At 51.9% G+C, this 11,163-nt stretch overlaps 1 protein-coding gene and 1 long non-coding RNA gene across 3 annotated transcripts in view; both read right to left on the bottom strand.

Annotated features, from left to right (window-relative positions):
* Positions 1-3,703: 3,703 nt before the first annotated feature.
* On the bottom strand, positions 3,704-9,677 carry LOC131402325 (uncharacterized). 2 transcript variants are annotated; one of them, XR_009218538.1, is made up of 9 exons: positions 9,263-9,677; positions 8,750-8,852; positions 8,180-8,249; positions 6,582-6,655; positions 6,106-6,180; positions 5,475-5,507; positions 4,995-5,115; positions 4,695-4,785; positions 3,704-4,358 (listed from the first exon to the last, which is right to left on the bottom strand). It is a non-coding gene; the product is annotated as an uncharacterized LOC131402325 (long non-coding RNA). The 2 variants fall into 2 exon arrangements; XR_009218537.1 differs by lacking the exons at positions 3,704-4,358; positions 5,475-5,507; positions 6,106-6,180; ... (2 more) ...; positions 8,750-8,852; positions 9,263-9,677 and adding an exon at positions 5,251-5,440 and having other exon boundaries at positions 4,563-4,785.
* A 679-nt stretch (positions 9,678-10,356) lies between these two features.
* Positions 10,357-11,163, bottom strand: part of LOC131402329 (uncharacterized) — a 219,544-nt gene continuing 218,737 nt past the window's right edge. The window contains exon 5 of the transcript XR_009218545.1: positions 10,357-10,526. The gene's annotated coding sequence lies outside the window, so the exon portion shown is untranslated. The remainder of the gene's footprint in view (positions 10,527-11,163) is intronic.

Genomic DNA, 11,163 nt, shown 5'->3' with positions numbered 1-11,163 from the left:
TAATGGCTGTACTAGTTTACATTCCCACAAGGGTTCCTTTTCTCCACATCCTCACCAACATTTGCCATCTTTAGCTTTTTTGATAATCGCCATCTTAACAGGTGTGAAGTGATGGCTCATTGTGGTTTTGATTTGCATTCCCTGATTAGTGATGCCAAACACCTTTTCATATACCTCTTGGCCACTTGCATGTCCTCATTGGAAAAAATCTATTCTGGTCCCTTGCCCATTTTTTAAATTGATTTGTCTTTTTGTTATTGAGCCGACACAAAAAAGAGAGAACAAAATTTCCAGGCATTATGGGTGCTTCCCAGTTGATGCAGATGGTTTTCTATTTACAGTGGTACCAAAAGATCATATTTCGTGCTTTTTCTTCAGCTTGTTATAAGACCAGCAGTAGCTACGGCGTGGCAGATAATTAGGATCTTCTTGGTTTGGAGGTTTATAACATAAATGAGTGGTAAGGAATTTTTTATTATTCCAAGGAAATTATTGAGATCATAGTCCATGGAATCCAGGATTGATAGGTGTAGGAGGAAATTAAGGTGAGGGTCGGTGATCTGGCATTTCTTCTGAACTTGAGGGACAGGTATCTACTATATAAGTGTTTGAATAAAAATATTAGAGATCAAGAATTTCTGTGGGTGAATGTTTCCTGAATTATTTACTTTTGAATATCACCATTTGGATTATGTGAACATCTGAGATATGGGAGTAAGTCTCTAACAGGGGCTGGTTGATAATGTCACTATTGATTTAACTTCTAAAGGAGCTATGAACACCAAGTGGTCAACGGATTAAGCAAATGAGTAGTGAGAAAACACAGAAATGGTAAGATATTGGATTTAGTAAAAGACTGGAGACCGACTGTCCTGAGAGGGAGTGTCAGGACTTGTGCGGTTGAGAGTGACAAGGACAAGAAGAGAATATAATCACACTCAAACAAGAAGGGGGTGTTATCAGGATGGAGGGAGAGAAATGATCTGGAGTAGCCTTGAGTTTTGACCTTGAGCTTTCTGTTCTTGATGCAAATCTGCCTGATGACATCCCGGGACACAGGTCAGATCTATCCCCAGAGGATAGAGGGAGGGTGGAAGTACAAAACAGCCAGGATAATTGTCCTAAAAAAGCAGGCATCCTTTATCATTTGCCCCACTTTCATGATTTATTTTTATAGGGTAAGAGTAAAAGAAGGATAATAGTCACGTCTTCACAGAGGAAGCAGCGTGACTGTGGGAACCAGTCCAAACCAAAACCTGGTTTAAGCATCTTCATCCCTTTGAGGATGTCCAGTGACATATTCATGAGGCCGGTTACTAGAATCCCATCCCATCCTGGCAATGACGGGTCTCTGGGAGGACACCTTGGACCAGCCCCACCAGGTCTGCTGGCCAGAGAGACCACAAGGACTCCAGGCCTGCAGCAGTGCAGGACAACTAGTAAGTCCTTTCAATCTTTCCAAAGCATTGCAAAAACTTGCGCCTAGTCACACAAGTGAATCCCTGCCAGGTGTGCTCGCAGGTGGTCTGCACTCCAGGTCCTATGCCCACTCCTGCTAGTCTTCAGATTTGGCAGAGATGATTCCAGGAGCTGATCTGGGCATTCCACAGCTCCACTGCCAACAATTTCTGGTGATTGAGGAAGGTATCAGGAAGGAGGAAATGGCAGTGAGGAGCACAGGAGAGATACTGGTGGTAGCACTGATGGCGGACAGAGTTGCTATCGAGGCAGAGAAAGTGAGGGGTCAAGAAGGACGTCCTGACAGCAGATGAAATGGAGCAGGCACCTCAGTGAGGTCTCTTGGCAGCGTCCCTAATGTTTCCTTGCTTTGAGCTCTTGAAACTTTAAAACATACAAATACTTTTCTTTTATTAAATTCCGCTGTATGACATGGAAAATATAGACATCTGTTTCTTTCTGAGGTGAGAGGTTGAGTTTCAGGTGAGGAGAGAAAGATCTTCCTTTTTCATGCTCTTCTCTCATTTTCTTTTACTATGTACAGAATTTATTTGTACTTTCAAGTCAGCAGCGAGTTATCAACGTCATGGGATGATTCAGTTTTTCCCCTCACAGTCACAGTAAAACCTACTTAAAGTGGATTATTCTTTTTGTGTAATATTCCACTAGATTCCAAAATATTATTTCAAAAGCACTTTGATGTCTATGTTCTCAAATTAGATATTTACTTCTAAGTCTCCATTTTTATGTTCTCTGTTGCATGCTAATTCAGAGTTGCATCTAAGGAAATACCAGATTTCCCTCAGGTTTTTAGATCCATATGTGTTGGAAATTTGATTCATGTAGATGGACATGGCAGTTGGGGGATCATGCTATTATCAAAAGAGGCCTTGTCAGCATCAGTAATCTGACAAGAACCCACTGCTTGTTGGGATTTAATTGTCTATTTGTGGGATCAAGCTTTTGCTGTTGGCACTTCTCTTTCTCTTTGGAGGGAAAGTACGGTCTTCCCATTCTTTCCATTACCAAACCACTTTCCTGGGTGACTCTGCCATGTCAGGAAGGGCCTGGGATGCCGGGAACCAGGATTCATTCTCAGCTTCTGCCTGTCCTGAGAAGGCTTCCTTGGCAGAGTCCAGTCTGTGTGTCTGGGTGACACTTGCAGCCATCAGAAAGGAGGGGATAACTCACAAGTGCCAAGCAATTCCTCTGGCCCTTGTCTTACAGGGTGTTCTCGAGGAATGAGGTTCAAAATGCGAGTTGGTAACCCTTTGAAAGCTCCTAGTCATGGGGTGGGTTCTTGGTGTGAGCTCAGAGCAGTGTCTGTTCACAACCAGATGGGAAGCATTTCAGCATTTTAATTGGATCCATGCACGTCCATGGATCATCAGTTCCGTGGCATTCCCTGCTGGACACCCCCACACCCCTGTCATGACTCATCTTTCAAAGCTCCAAACAGGGTTCACACCCCAGCAGGTGGTTGTAATGTAACCACAGTACAAGACTGGGGAAAAATCACAACCACTTAGGGGCGACACACTAAAGGTTTGGACCAAATTGCCCAATTTGGAGGAGTTGGTAACACCAACACTGAACGTGTAAACTGGTGGATGGTCCAAGACCATGGACCTCAGAATGACACGAGCTCAGAAGTCACCCTAGACAGCAAGGGACAGTGTGGGGTCCCTCACTGGCCAGGATTATGGTCCCTTATCCTGGCAAAGTAGAGCTCACCTTGGATCCATCAGGTCAAGCCAGGGAGGAGACTGGGGGCCTTCTAGGGAATTTCTGCCCTAAAAGGAATTGCATAAGGAAGGCAGGGGTGCTGAAAATCCTAGTTCACAGGGAGCAGTCATGTTTATGGAACGAGGCCCAGCAGTAGCCTTAAAGCTGCGACACAAAACTTTCCCCTTGGGTACAAAACAAGCAGGAAAAGGAATTCAGAGTCCTGGACAAGGATCCCAGCAGGATTCAAATCTAGGTCAGGGGTGAACATGGAGCCCCTAGATGGGCCTCAGGAGGGAAAATCTTGCCTGCCTTTAGTCCATATGCAAATGACCTTCCTTGGGCCTTGTCTTCTCCACATGCACGTTCTGACCTTTTTACGTTGTTTTCCTCACTTACAGCTGATGCAATTCCAGAGATTGAACTAGAAAACTGCAAGTTTCTAAAATTTGGTCAGAAGAAACCTCAACAAGAGAAGTAGGATACATTCCCTGTTCCTCCAGAACGTAGAAAGGCAGTCCCTGCCTGTGGCACGACACAGTCCTGGGTAGTGCTGTTTTAAACACACCCACATTTCAGTGGTTGTTGCTCTGCCTGTGAAAGTACCTTCAACCTTTAAATCCCAAGAGAATGGGCGGGGGGCCGTGTCTGCTCCTGGAGGAGCTGAATGATACTGAAATGAACTTGTCCTCTGAGTTAGGGGGACTTGGGAGTGTCCCGACTAGTCAGGGAAGGGGCTGGCCCTTCTCCCTTCCCCCACATACAATAAGCTGATGACCCAGAAGAGTTCTTGATTCAAGGAGAAATGTGAGATTCTGTGTCTCTCTCACATGCCTACAGAAAGCGACAGAACCACACCACAACTCCCAGGCTGTAAAGGGAACAGGACTTGAATATAATATTCAAATATGGCATTTATTATTTACAACACATAACTACTGTTCCTCCCCAATGGGTGAATAGGCGCTGGGGTAGAGATGTCAGGGAGCTGGGGTGGGGTTGTCCCCTCTCTCTTGGGCTCCAGGGGTCCCCATGAATCAGCTTACAATGCTCCCCTTCCCGTCGTGTGTGAGGAGCTGGCCCTGTGCATCGCAAGCCTCCCAGCTGTGTCTGCGCTGCTGAGGATAGGGCTGTGATCGGCCACTGGTATGGGGCTCGGTGTTGGGGCCTGGGGGCTGAGTAGAAGAGTCCGGTTATCTTGGGGGTCTCCCTCAGAATCATGGGCCCCACCTTGTCCCCACTGCACTGGGTGCTCCAGACTCTGTGCTCAGTAGTGTCAGCCAACAGTACCCCATTTGTCCCTGCCACGAGGGTGATCATTTAGTATCACCTATTTCACAGAGGAGGAAATGGAGTCTCAGGAAGCTGAAGACAGTCACCCCAGTCACAGGACTGCTCAGTAGTGGAGCTGGGATCCCAGTGCCAGCTATCGGACTCCCCAAGGACACGCTTAGCTCAAAGATTTACTGAACCCCTAGGAGTCAGTCACCCCGGCCCAGACACTCACTCACCCCTGAACTTGATGATGGCCGGTTCTTCTTGGCCTTGAATATTCTGTTGCCCAACTAAGCCTGGGGTTCCAGCTGGCAGGACAGGCTGTAGCTACAGGACAGAGAGGCACTTGTGAGCCTACCAGGATCCACACATCTGATGTCCCCCCACTGACTGCCCAGCAGCTGGATTCTGGATGTCCCAGAGGTCGCCATGCAATAAGGCCTAGGGCTGACTGGGGGGCCACTGAGACAGGCTCTCTGGACTGGCCAACAGGGAGAATCCATCCCTGCCCTCACCCAACTCCTGCCTGGCCTCACCTATCATTCTGGTTGAGCAGCTCCATGTCCTGGAACCAGGCCCCAAATCGCTCCTCGGGCTCTGGTTCTAATTCTTTGCAGCCACCTGGAGCAGCAGGATCTCCCTCATGACTCGGTATTCCTGGGACCAGAGGGAAGAAGAGGATGCAGACAGGGCCTGGCTGGGGGATGCTGCAGGGGCCTTGTGCGGGGTGAGGAGTGGGCAGGAGACGAGTGCTGGGAACCCTCCTTCCCTCCAGTTCCATCCAGGCTCTACCTGTTCTCAGAATGGGAATAATCAGCCGCCCCTCCAGGAAGTTTTCCTTGATGCCATCCTCCCCTCAACCCACCCGGCAATTGGATGGGTCTCCCACTTCTCTGTTATCAAACTCTTCCACTCAATGTAAGATACAGGGGGTGGAGCCAGGGACTGTTCTGTCCATAGGGTCTCTGATTTCCACCTCCTTCCCCTCCCCTGCATGGAGTGCCACAGCTGCTCACCTCAGTCCTTTTCTCAAGGTTGATCTCATTCCCCTGGAAGGCAGACAGCCAGAGTCCATCAGACAGAGCCCTCTAGCATGACTAGCCCCCTATGCCCACCCCTTCTCATGGTGCACGACTGCCAGGTCCCCAGAGGGGCCCGGGCATGCAGAGAAAACAGGACTTGGACCTAGGCCAGGCTCTGGGATCCAGAGAAGGGGGACATGGGGGTGAGGCTGAGTGACCTGGCAGTACAACCCTCTCTGATGACAGACTTGGAGGCTGAGGCCTCAGGCAGAGGGGACTGCTCAGCCACTTATGTGCTGCCTGACTTGGAGGGACCCGATTTCTCTCACCATCCATGGGCAGCATGGCGGGAGAGGATGAGTCCAGCTCAGATAAAACCTCACGCAGCTGTGCCATCAGGCAGCTCTGAGCTTCCCCAGTCTGAGCACCCCGAATGGGTGTCTCAAGCGGAGCCTCTGTTCACTCATCCCTAAGATGAGCCTGATGCGACAGCTCCCAAGGGTGGTTGAGAGGCTCTCATGACAGGAGATGTGCCAAGTGTTGAGAGCTCAGAGCTCAGTGCGGGGGCTCCCGTATCCCAAGACTCAGGACCCTAGTCCCCTGCCTGGTCCTCAGGTTCACCCACCTCGAGATAATCACCCATCGCCAGACCCAGCATCTTCAGGTCACGGAGGAATGTGCCAAGATAGGGGACGTCACCCTGTGACACCGGGGTGCACGTGGGATGAGCCTTTGCTCTCAAGTCAGCTCCCTGCAGACCCTCCCCTGAAAAATCCTCACCCTCAGCCTCCAGGCCCACCTCAGGGATCCCACGGGGAGTAGCCTAGGACCCTTAACAGCCTCTTAATTTTTCCTCCCTTCACACCCCAAGAACACCACACTCCTCCTCCTCACCTCCCAGGGCCAGCTTCTGGCAAATCACAGGGTATGCGGTCTCTGGCCCTCCCCACAATGAACCCATCCTTCACCAGCTCTTCCAGGCCCTCCTGGTCACTTCTACTGGAGGATTCAGACACTGTGGCTCCAAGAGGAAGGGCCATCCTTTCTTGATTTGAGGCCTCCAGCTCGAGGCCAGAGCCCCTCCCCCACAGGCACACTCACGTGCTGCTCCTGCTGCTGTTTCTCCTGCACTCTCTGGGGGTTGCTCTCCGGGAGGCAAACATGGAAGGCCCCTCCTGCCAGAGTCGAGGACAGTGTCAGCGGGCCATACTCCCCTCACCCCATTTCTCTCCAGCACCAGTGGCCTCCGACCCTGGACATCTGACTCTAGTCAACTGGTACCAATGCCATTCCACCCTCCAAGGTCTTGTGATTCCAGAACAAGCCCAGCTCCAACTCTCACTCTGGGTGTGAGCTTGGGCTTTTGGTCTGGCCTCCCCGAGCCTGTTTCCTCATCTGGAATGTGGGAGAACTCCAGCTACCTCACAGGTTCTCCTGAAGACTCAATGTCACATGACTGTCATCATTTCTCTCGCCCTCACCCCTCCAGGTGGAGCAGGCAGAAAGCTCCCACATTCCTTTCGTCCCTCTTACCTCATTACCACCCTGTGAGGCCTGCACCACATGATGACCCTCCATTTCCCTGATGAGGAGACAGAGGCCCAAACAGGGGCAGTGAGTTGCTCAGGGGCCCACAGAGGAGAGGCCACTTGCCCCTACCAGCCAGAGGCCTTGTTCCAACATCCTCACCTAACGCCCAATCTAACCACTGACAAGAGTCCTGTCCCCTGTGCTCTCAAATCTTGGGCCTGAGCCAAGCCATGGATGGAGAGGATGGGGTGTTTTTGGAGTGTGGTTGAGTGGCTCCTGCCTGCCCTAGACCTGTGGAGTGTATGGCCCCCAGGCTGGGACAGAGGCCATGCCAAAGCCTTCTCCTCACCAAGGAACCCCTCAGGATATTCCCCTGCACTGAACTCTTTCTTTATCCACTCAGGAACTGGACCTCCAAGGTGTCACATCTGATCCACAGGTAAGGGGGTGATAGGAAGCTTTGCTCCCTCATTTACATGAAGCTCTTAACGTCCTTTCAGGAGGATCCATTAAGAATCCATCAGTTGCCTAGACGCTTCTCATAAGCCACCTGGGGATATGTCATTGCCAAGCAGGCACTCAGGTGAGACTCCTGCGGTTGACTTGAGTGACTGCTCTAGGGGTCCAGTGGGGAGTCCCAGAATGTACACACATTTATCTCTGGTGCAGCCATTCAGACCCAAGGATGAGCAGCCTGTTTGTCCACCTGGGCCATTGGAATCCCCTGCTGTGCCCATCCCTGGGGCAGGCAGGGTGACCTCCCCTTTGAGACATGGTGAAGACAGAAGGAGCAGTTGGGACCTGGCTTCCTGAGGACAGGTTTAGGCTGAGGGCTAACCCCCCCCCCAAACCACCCAACAGCCTGGAACAAGCTACATCCATCAAGATGGACGTGCATGGAAGCCAGAGACCTGCTGATGGTGCCAGCTCGGCAACTCATCCTGGAACAGCCCAGCCAACACCACTGTGTCCCGTGACCAGGGCCTCCTGCCTATAAACAGCACCCCACCGCCCCATGGACCAAACAGATCCCTCTGCTTGTTAACCTCGACAAGATAGACGGGAATGTTTCAGAGAAAGTTCAAGTCAGAAACTATCAAAACCTCAGCCTGCCCTGTCCCACTCCCCCTACTCCTCCTCTCTTTCCAGTCCCCTATCCTCCACTTTACCTTTGTCATCAGTTCTCTGCTCAAGGACTCTTCTTGGCTATAGCGCTCCTTAAGTTTTTCAGAGCTCTCCCTGAGGGGAGGGGAAAGAGGGAAAGATAAATTTAGGGATAGTGTAAGGGGTCTGAGTGCAAATCCCTTTTCTTTGACAACCCAAGAGATTCAACCTCCCTGGAGGAGTGTTCTCACTGGGATCCACTGAGCTCTAAAGTCTCGTAGGACTGGGAGGGGACTCTCCTGTTGGTCATTGGTGTCTCCACTCCCCAGCTCTACAGAGCAGCTCTCTTTTGACCACTTTGAGTTTCAACTGGGCATAGAGTTCTGTTGCTATAAACACTTGAAAATCTCCAATGTGGCTCAACCCAGTACCTGACATTTAGGGAAACCGAGTACTGAAGCAGAACTGGTGCACTAAGGACACCAGGAGGCTTAGAGACCACTTGCCAAGGCCCAGGCCTTGTCCCCAGCATTTGCTGCCTCCCAGGAGTTCCTAGCTGACTGAGGGGCCAATGGCAGATATTCAAGAGATCCCTCATCCACCCTGGTCCTCCTATGGAGAGGGGCACTACCCACCAGGAAACTTCCCTCGTGTATTTTTCAGGTGGTTTGTGGAGGTTTTCTGCAGAGCAGAGATGACAGTACAGGGTGAGGAGAGGTTCTTCAGGATCTTGCACTCCTGGGGAAGGGAAGAGAATGAGCTGTGAGGTGGGGCGCTGGAGCCCTGCTTGCTCTAGCTTCAGTCCCCTTCTATTTAAATCTCCTCTCCTGGATGAGACAGATGCTCAGGGAGCCCCAGAAGGGCACATTTAGGACCCAAAGAGTAACACTCACAGGTAGGAGGATTTTAGCTCAACCCAGGGAAGGAGTCAGGTAGGAAGTGAGCATCCTCCCACTGGGACCTGGAGTCAAGATCAGTGGACCCCTGGCAGGAAGGGCCTAGGGACTGTGCAGGGGCTTAGACCACACACTGCAATCCTGGGAGCTGATAAAGGTGGAGAGGCAGTTCCCAAGGTTCCAGAGAGGGGCTCCACTGGGCCTCCCACAGCATACCCTGGCCACCTGGATGCAGTGCTCCACCACCCTCACCCTGTCCGGCACCGTCATGCTCAGGTCCCCGAGGCAGGTGGTGATGATGAGGCTGACCACTCTTCTGATGTGGTCGACGGTGGCCTGGAGAGTGGGTGCCAGGTGCTCATTGCCAGGCTTGTTCCTCTTGCCCCAGGTGGAGCCCAGGCACTGAGAGGGCACCACCTTCCGGAAGAGCTCCTGGGGAACAGGGGGAGTGTCACCCAGCATTGCCACACCCCAGCTCTGTGTCCACATCCCCAAAAGTCCCACACAGGAGTCACAGTTTAGAGCTGGAGCTCAGGAAGCTCAGGATGTGGCCTGAGCCTTGTGAGATTCCCTGGGTTTTCTTCCCTGTCCACCGAGGACACCCAGCACAGGATGACCCAGGAGCCAATACTGGCAGGGAAGGGAGAGGGTCATTTGCACCCACCCTGTCCTGGCTAACTCCAAGCTCCAGACTGTGGCTCAACTCGGCTCATCCCAAGGGGACATCTTCCACCACCCTGATACCCCCTCTGGTCCCATTCCCTATTTTGATGCCCATTCCCCCATGGCAGCTACAACCACGGTCCTTGTCTGTCTTCCTTGTAGTGAAGTACACATCAGGTGTCTAATAAGTCCTGAGGCTGTGGAGCCTCCTTGCAGAAGGTTGGGCCACCAGGGATCTGGCTGCACACAGTGAGTTCCTCTCCTTACAGATAGACCAGGCCTTGCCCAGCTTTCCATCTCTTCTACCTCATGGAGTTGGCACAGCCACTCCTTGCAACAGGTCCTGTTAATGTCCACCTCTACGGTCTGCAGGTGGACAGCAATATCTTAGGGGTTCAGAAAGTTGCCTAGGTCGTACGGTTGGTAAGGAGTGGAGCCAGGATTTGGGCCCAGATCATAGGAGTCTGGATCAGGTCTAAGGCAATAATGGCAGAAGGAAGGCCTGCTCCACCCCGCCCGAGAGCCCAGCTGCTCACAGCATCCATCAAGGTCAACTGCTCCACCACCAGCTTAGGAGGGAAGGCCATGAGGTTAGGCTTCTTCTCATGCTGCTTAACAAGCACAGGTGGAGATGAACTTCCCACTAGAAATGATGGTCCAGGTGACTCCAGCTCAGCAGCTCCCACTCCTGCTGGAGCCGAAGTGGGCCCTTGCTCCAGCTCCAATACTGCTGATGGAGCGGATGCTGGCTCCAGCGCTAGAAGGGGTGATGTCAACAGAGCTGGAGACAGCTCTACCTCCACCACTGCCCACTGCTCTGCTTCTGCTGCTGGCTGGAGCTCTGCAGCTGGAGCTGGAGCTGGAGCTGGATAAAGAGAAAGGTTCACCCATATAGCTAACTTTCCATGTGTCCTTCTAAATACAGAAATGATCCCACATCCCTTCCAGGGATACCCAGGCTGTGGTTCCCTTTACACTCTGGCTCTGCCTCAGTGGCCTCCAGCAGCTCACACTGGGCAAGGGTAAGAGGGTCATGGCAGCTCAGCTTCGAATCAGGCAAGGTGACATGCATGTACAACCCCTTTAGCTTGAAAAAGGGACAGCCACAGTCTGGTCCTGACCTAGTTCTGGTCCAACCCCATCATCTCAAGGTCCTGAGTGTGGAGACCCTCTGCTCCTGCTCTCACCTCAGAGCAGCACTAGATGGTGTTTGTGGTCTCATGCACCTGCCCCTTGTCTAGTGAGTTGGTGGAGTTGAAACCATTGGGCATCTCCTCGACGACCTCCTGAGTGGAGTTCTGCAAAGACTGCCCAGGAGCTGGGCCAGAAGGAATCAGGGGCTGGCTGCACACTGCCACTGGGGTCAACCCCCAAGAGAAAGTCTGCTCCTCTGTTCAGACACAGAGTGACATCCCCGCAAAGAACTGTGGTCAGGAAGGGAAGGAGATCAAACCTCCACGGCTCGGTAACATATGAGTGGAGGAGCTCAC

The sequence above is a fragment of the Diceros bicornis genome (genome assembly GCF_020826845.1).
Source record: "Diceros bicornis minor isolate mBicDic1 chromosome 7 unlocalized genomic scaffold, mDicBic1.mat.cur SUPER_7_unloc_3, whole genome shotgun sequence".
Classification (NCBI taxonomy): Eukaryota; Metazoa; Chordata; class Mammalia; order Perissodactyla; family Rhinocerotidae; genus Diceros; species Diceros bicornis.
Note: the sequence above shows the minus strand (reverse complement) of the source record. Positions and strands in the feature narration are given on the sequence as shown.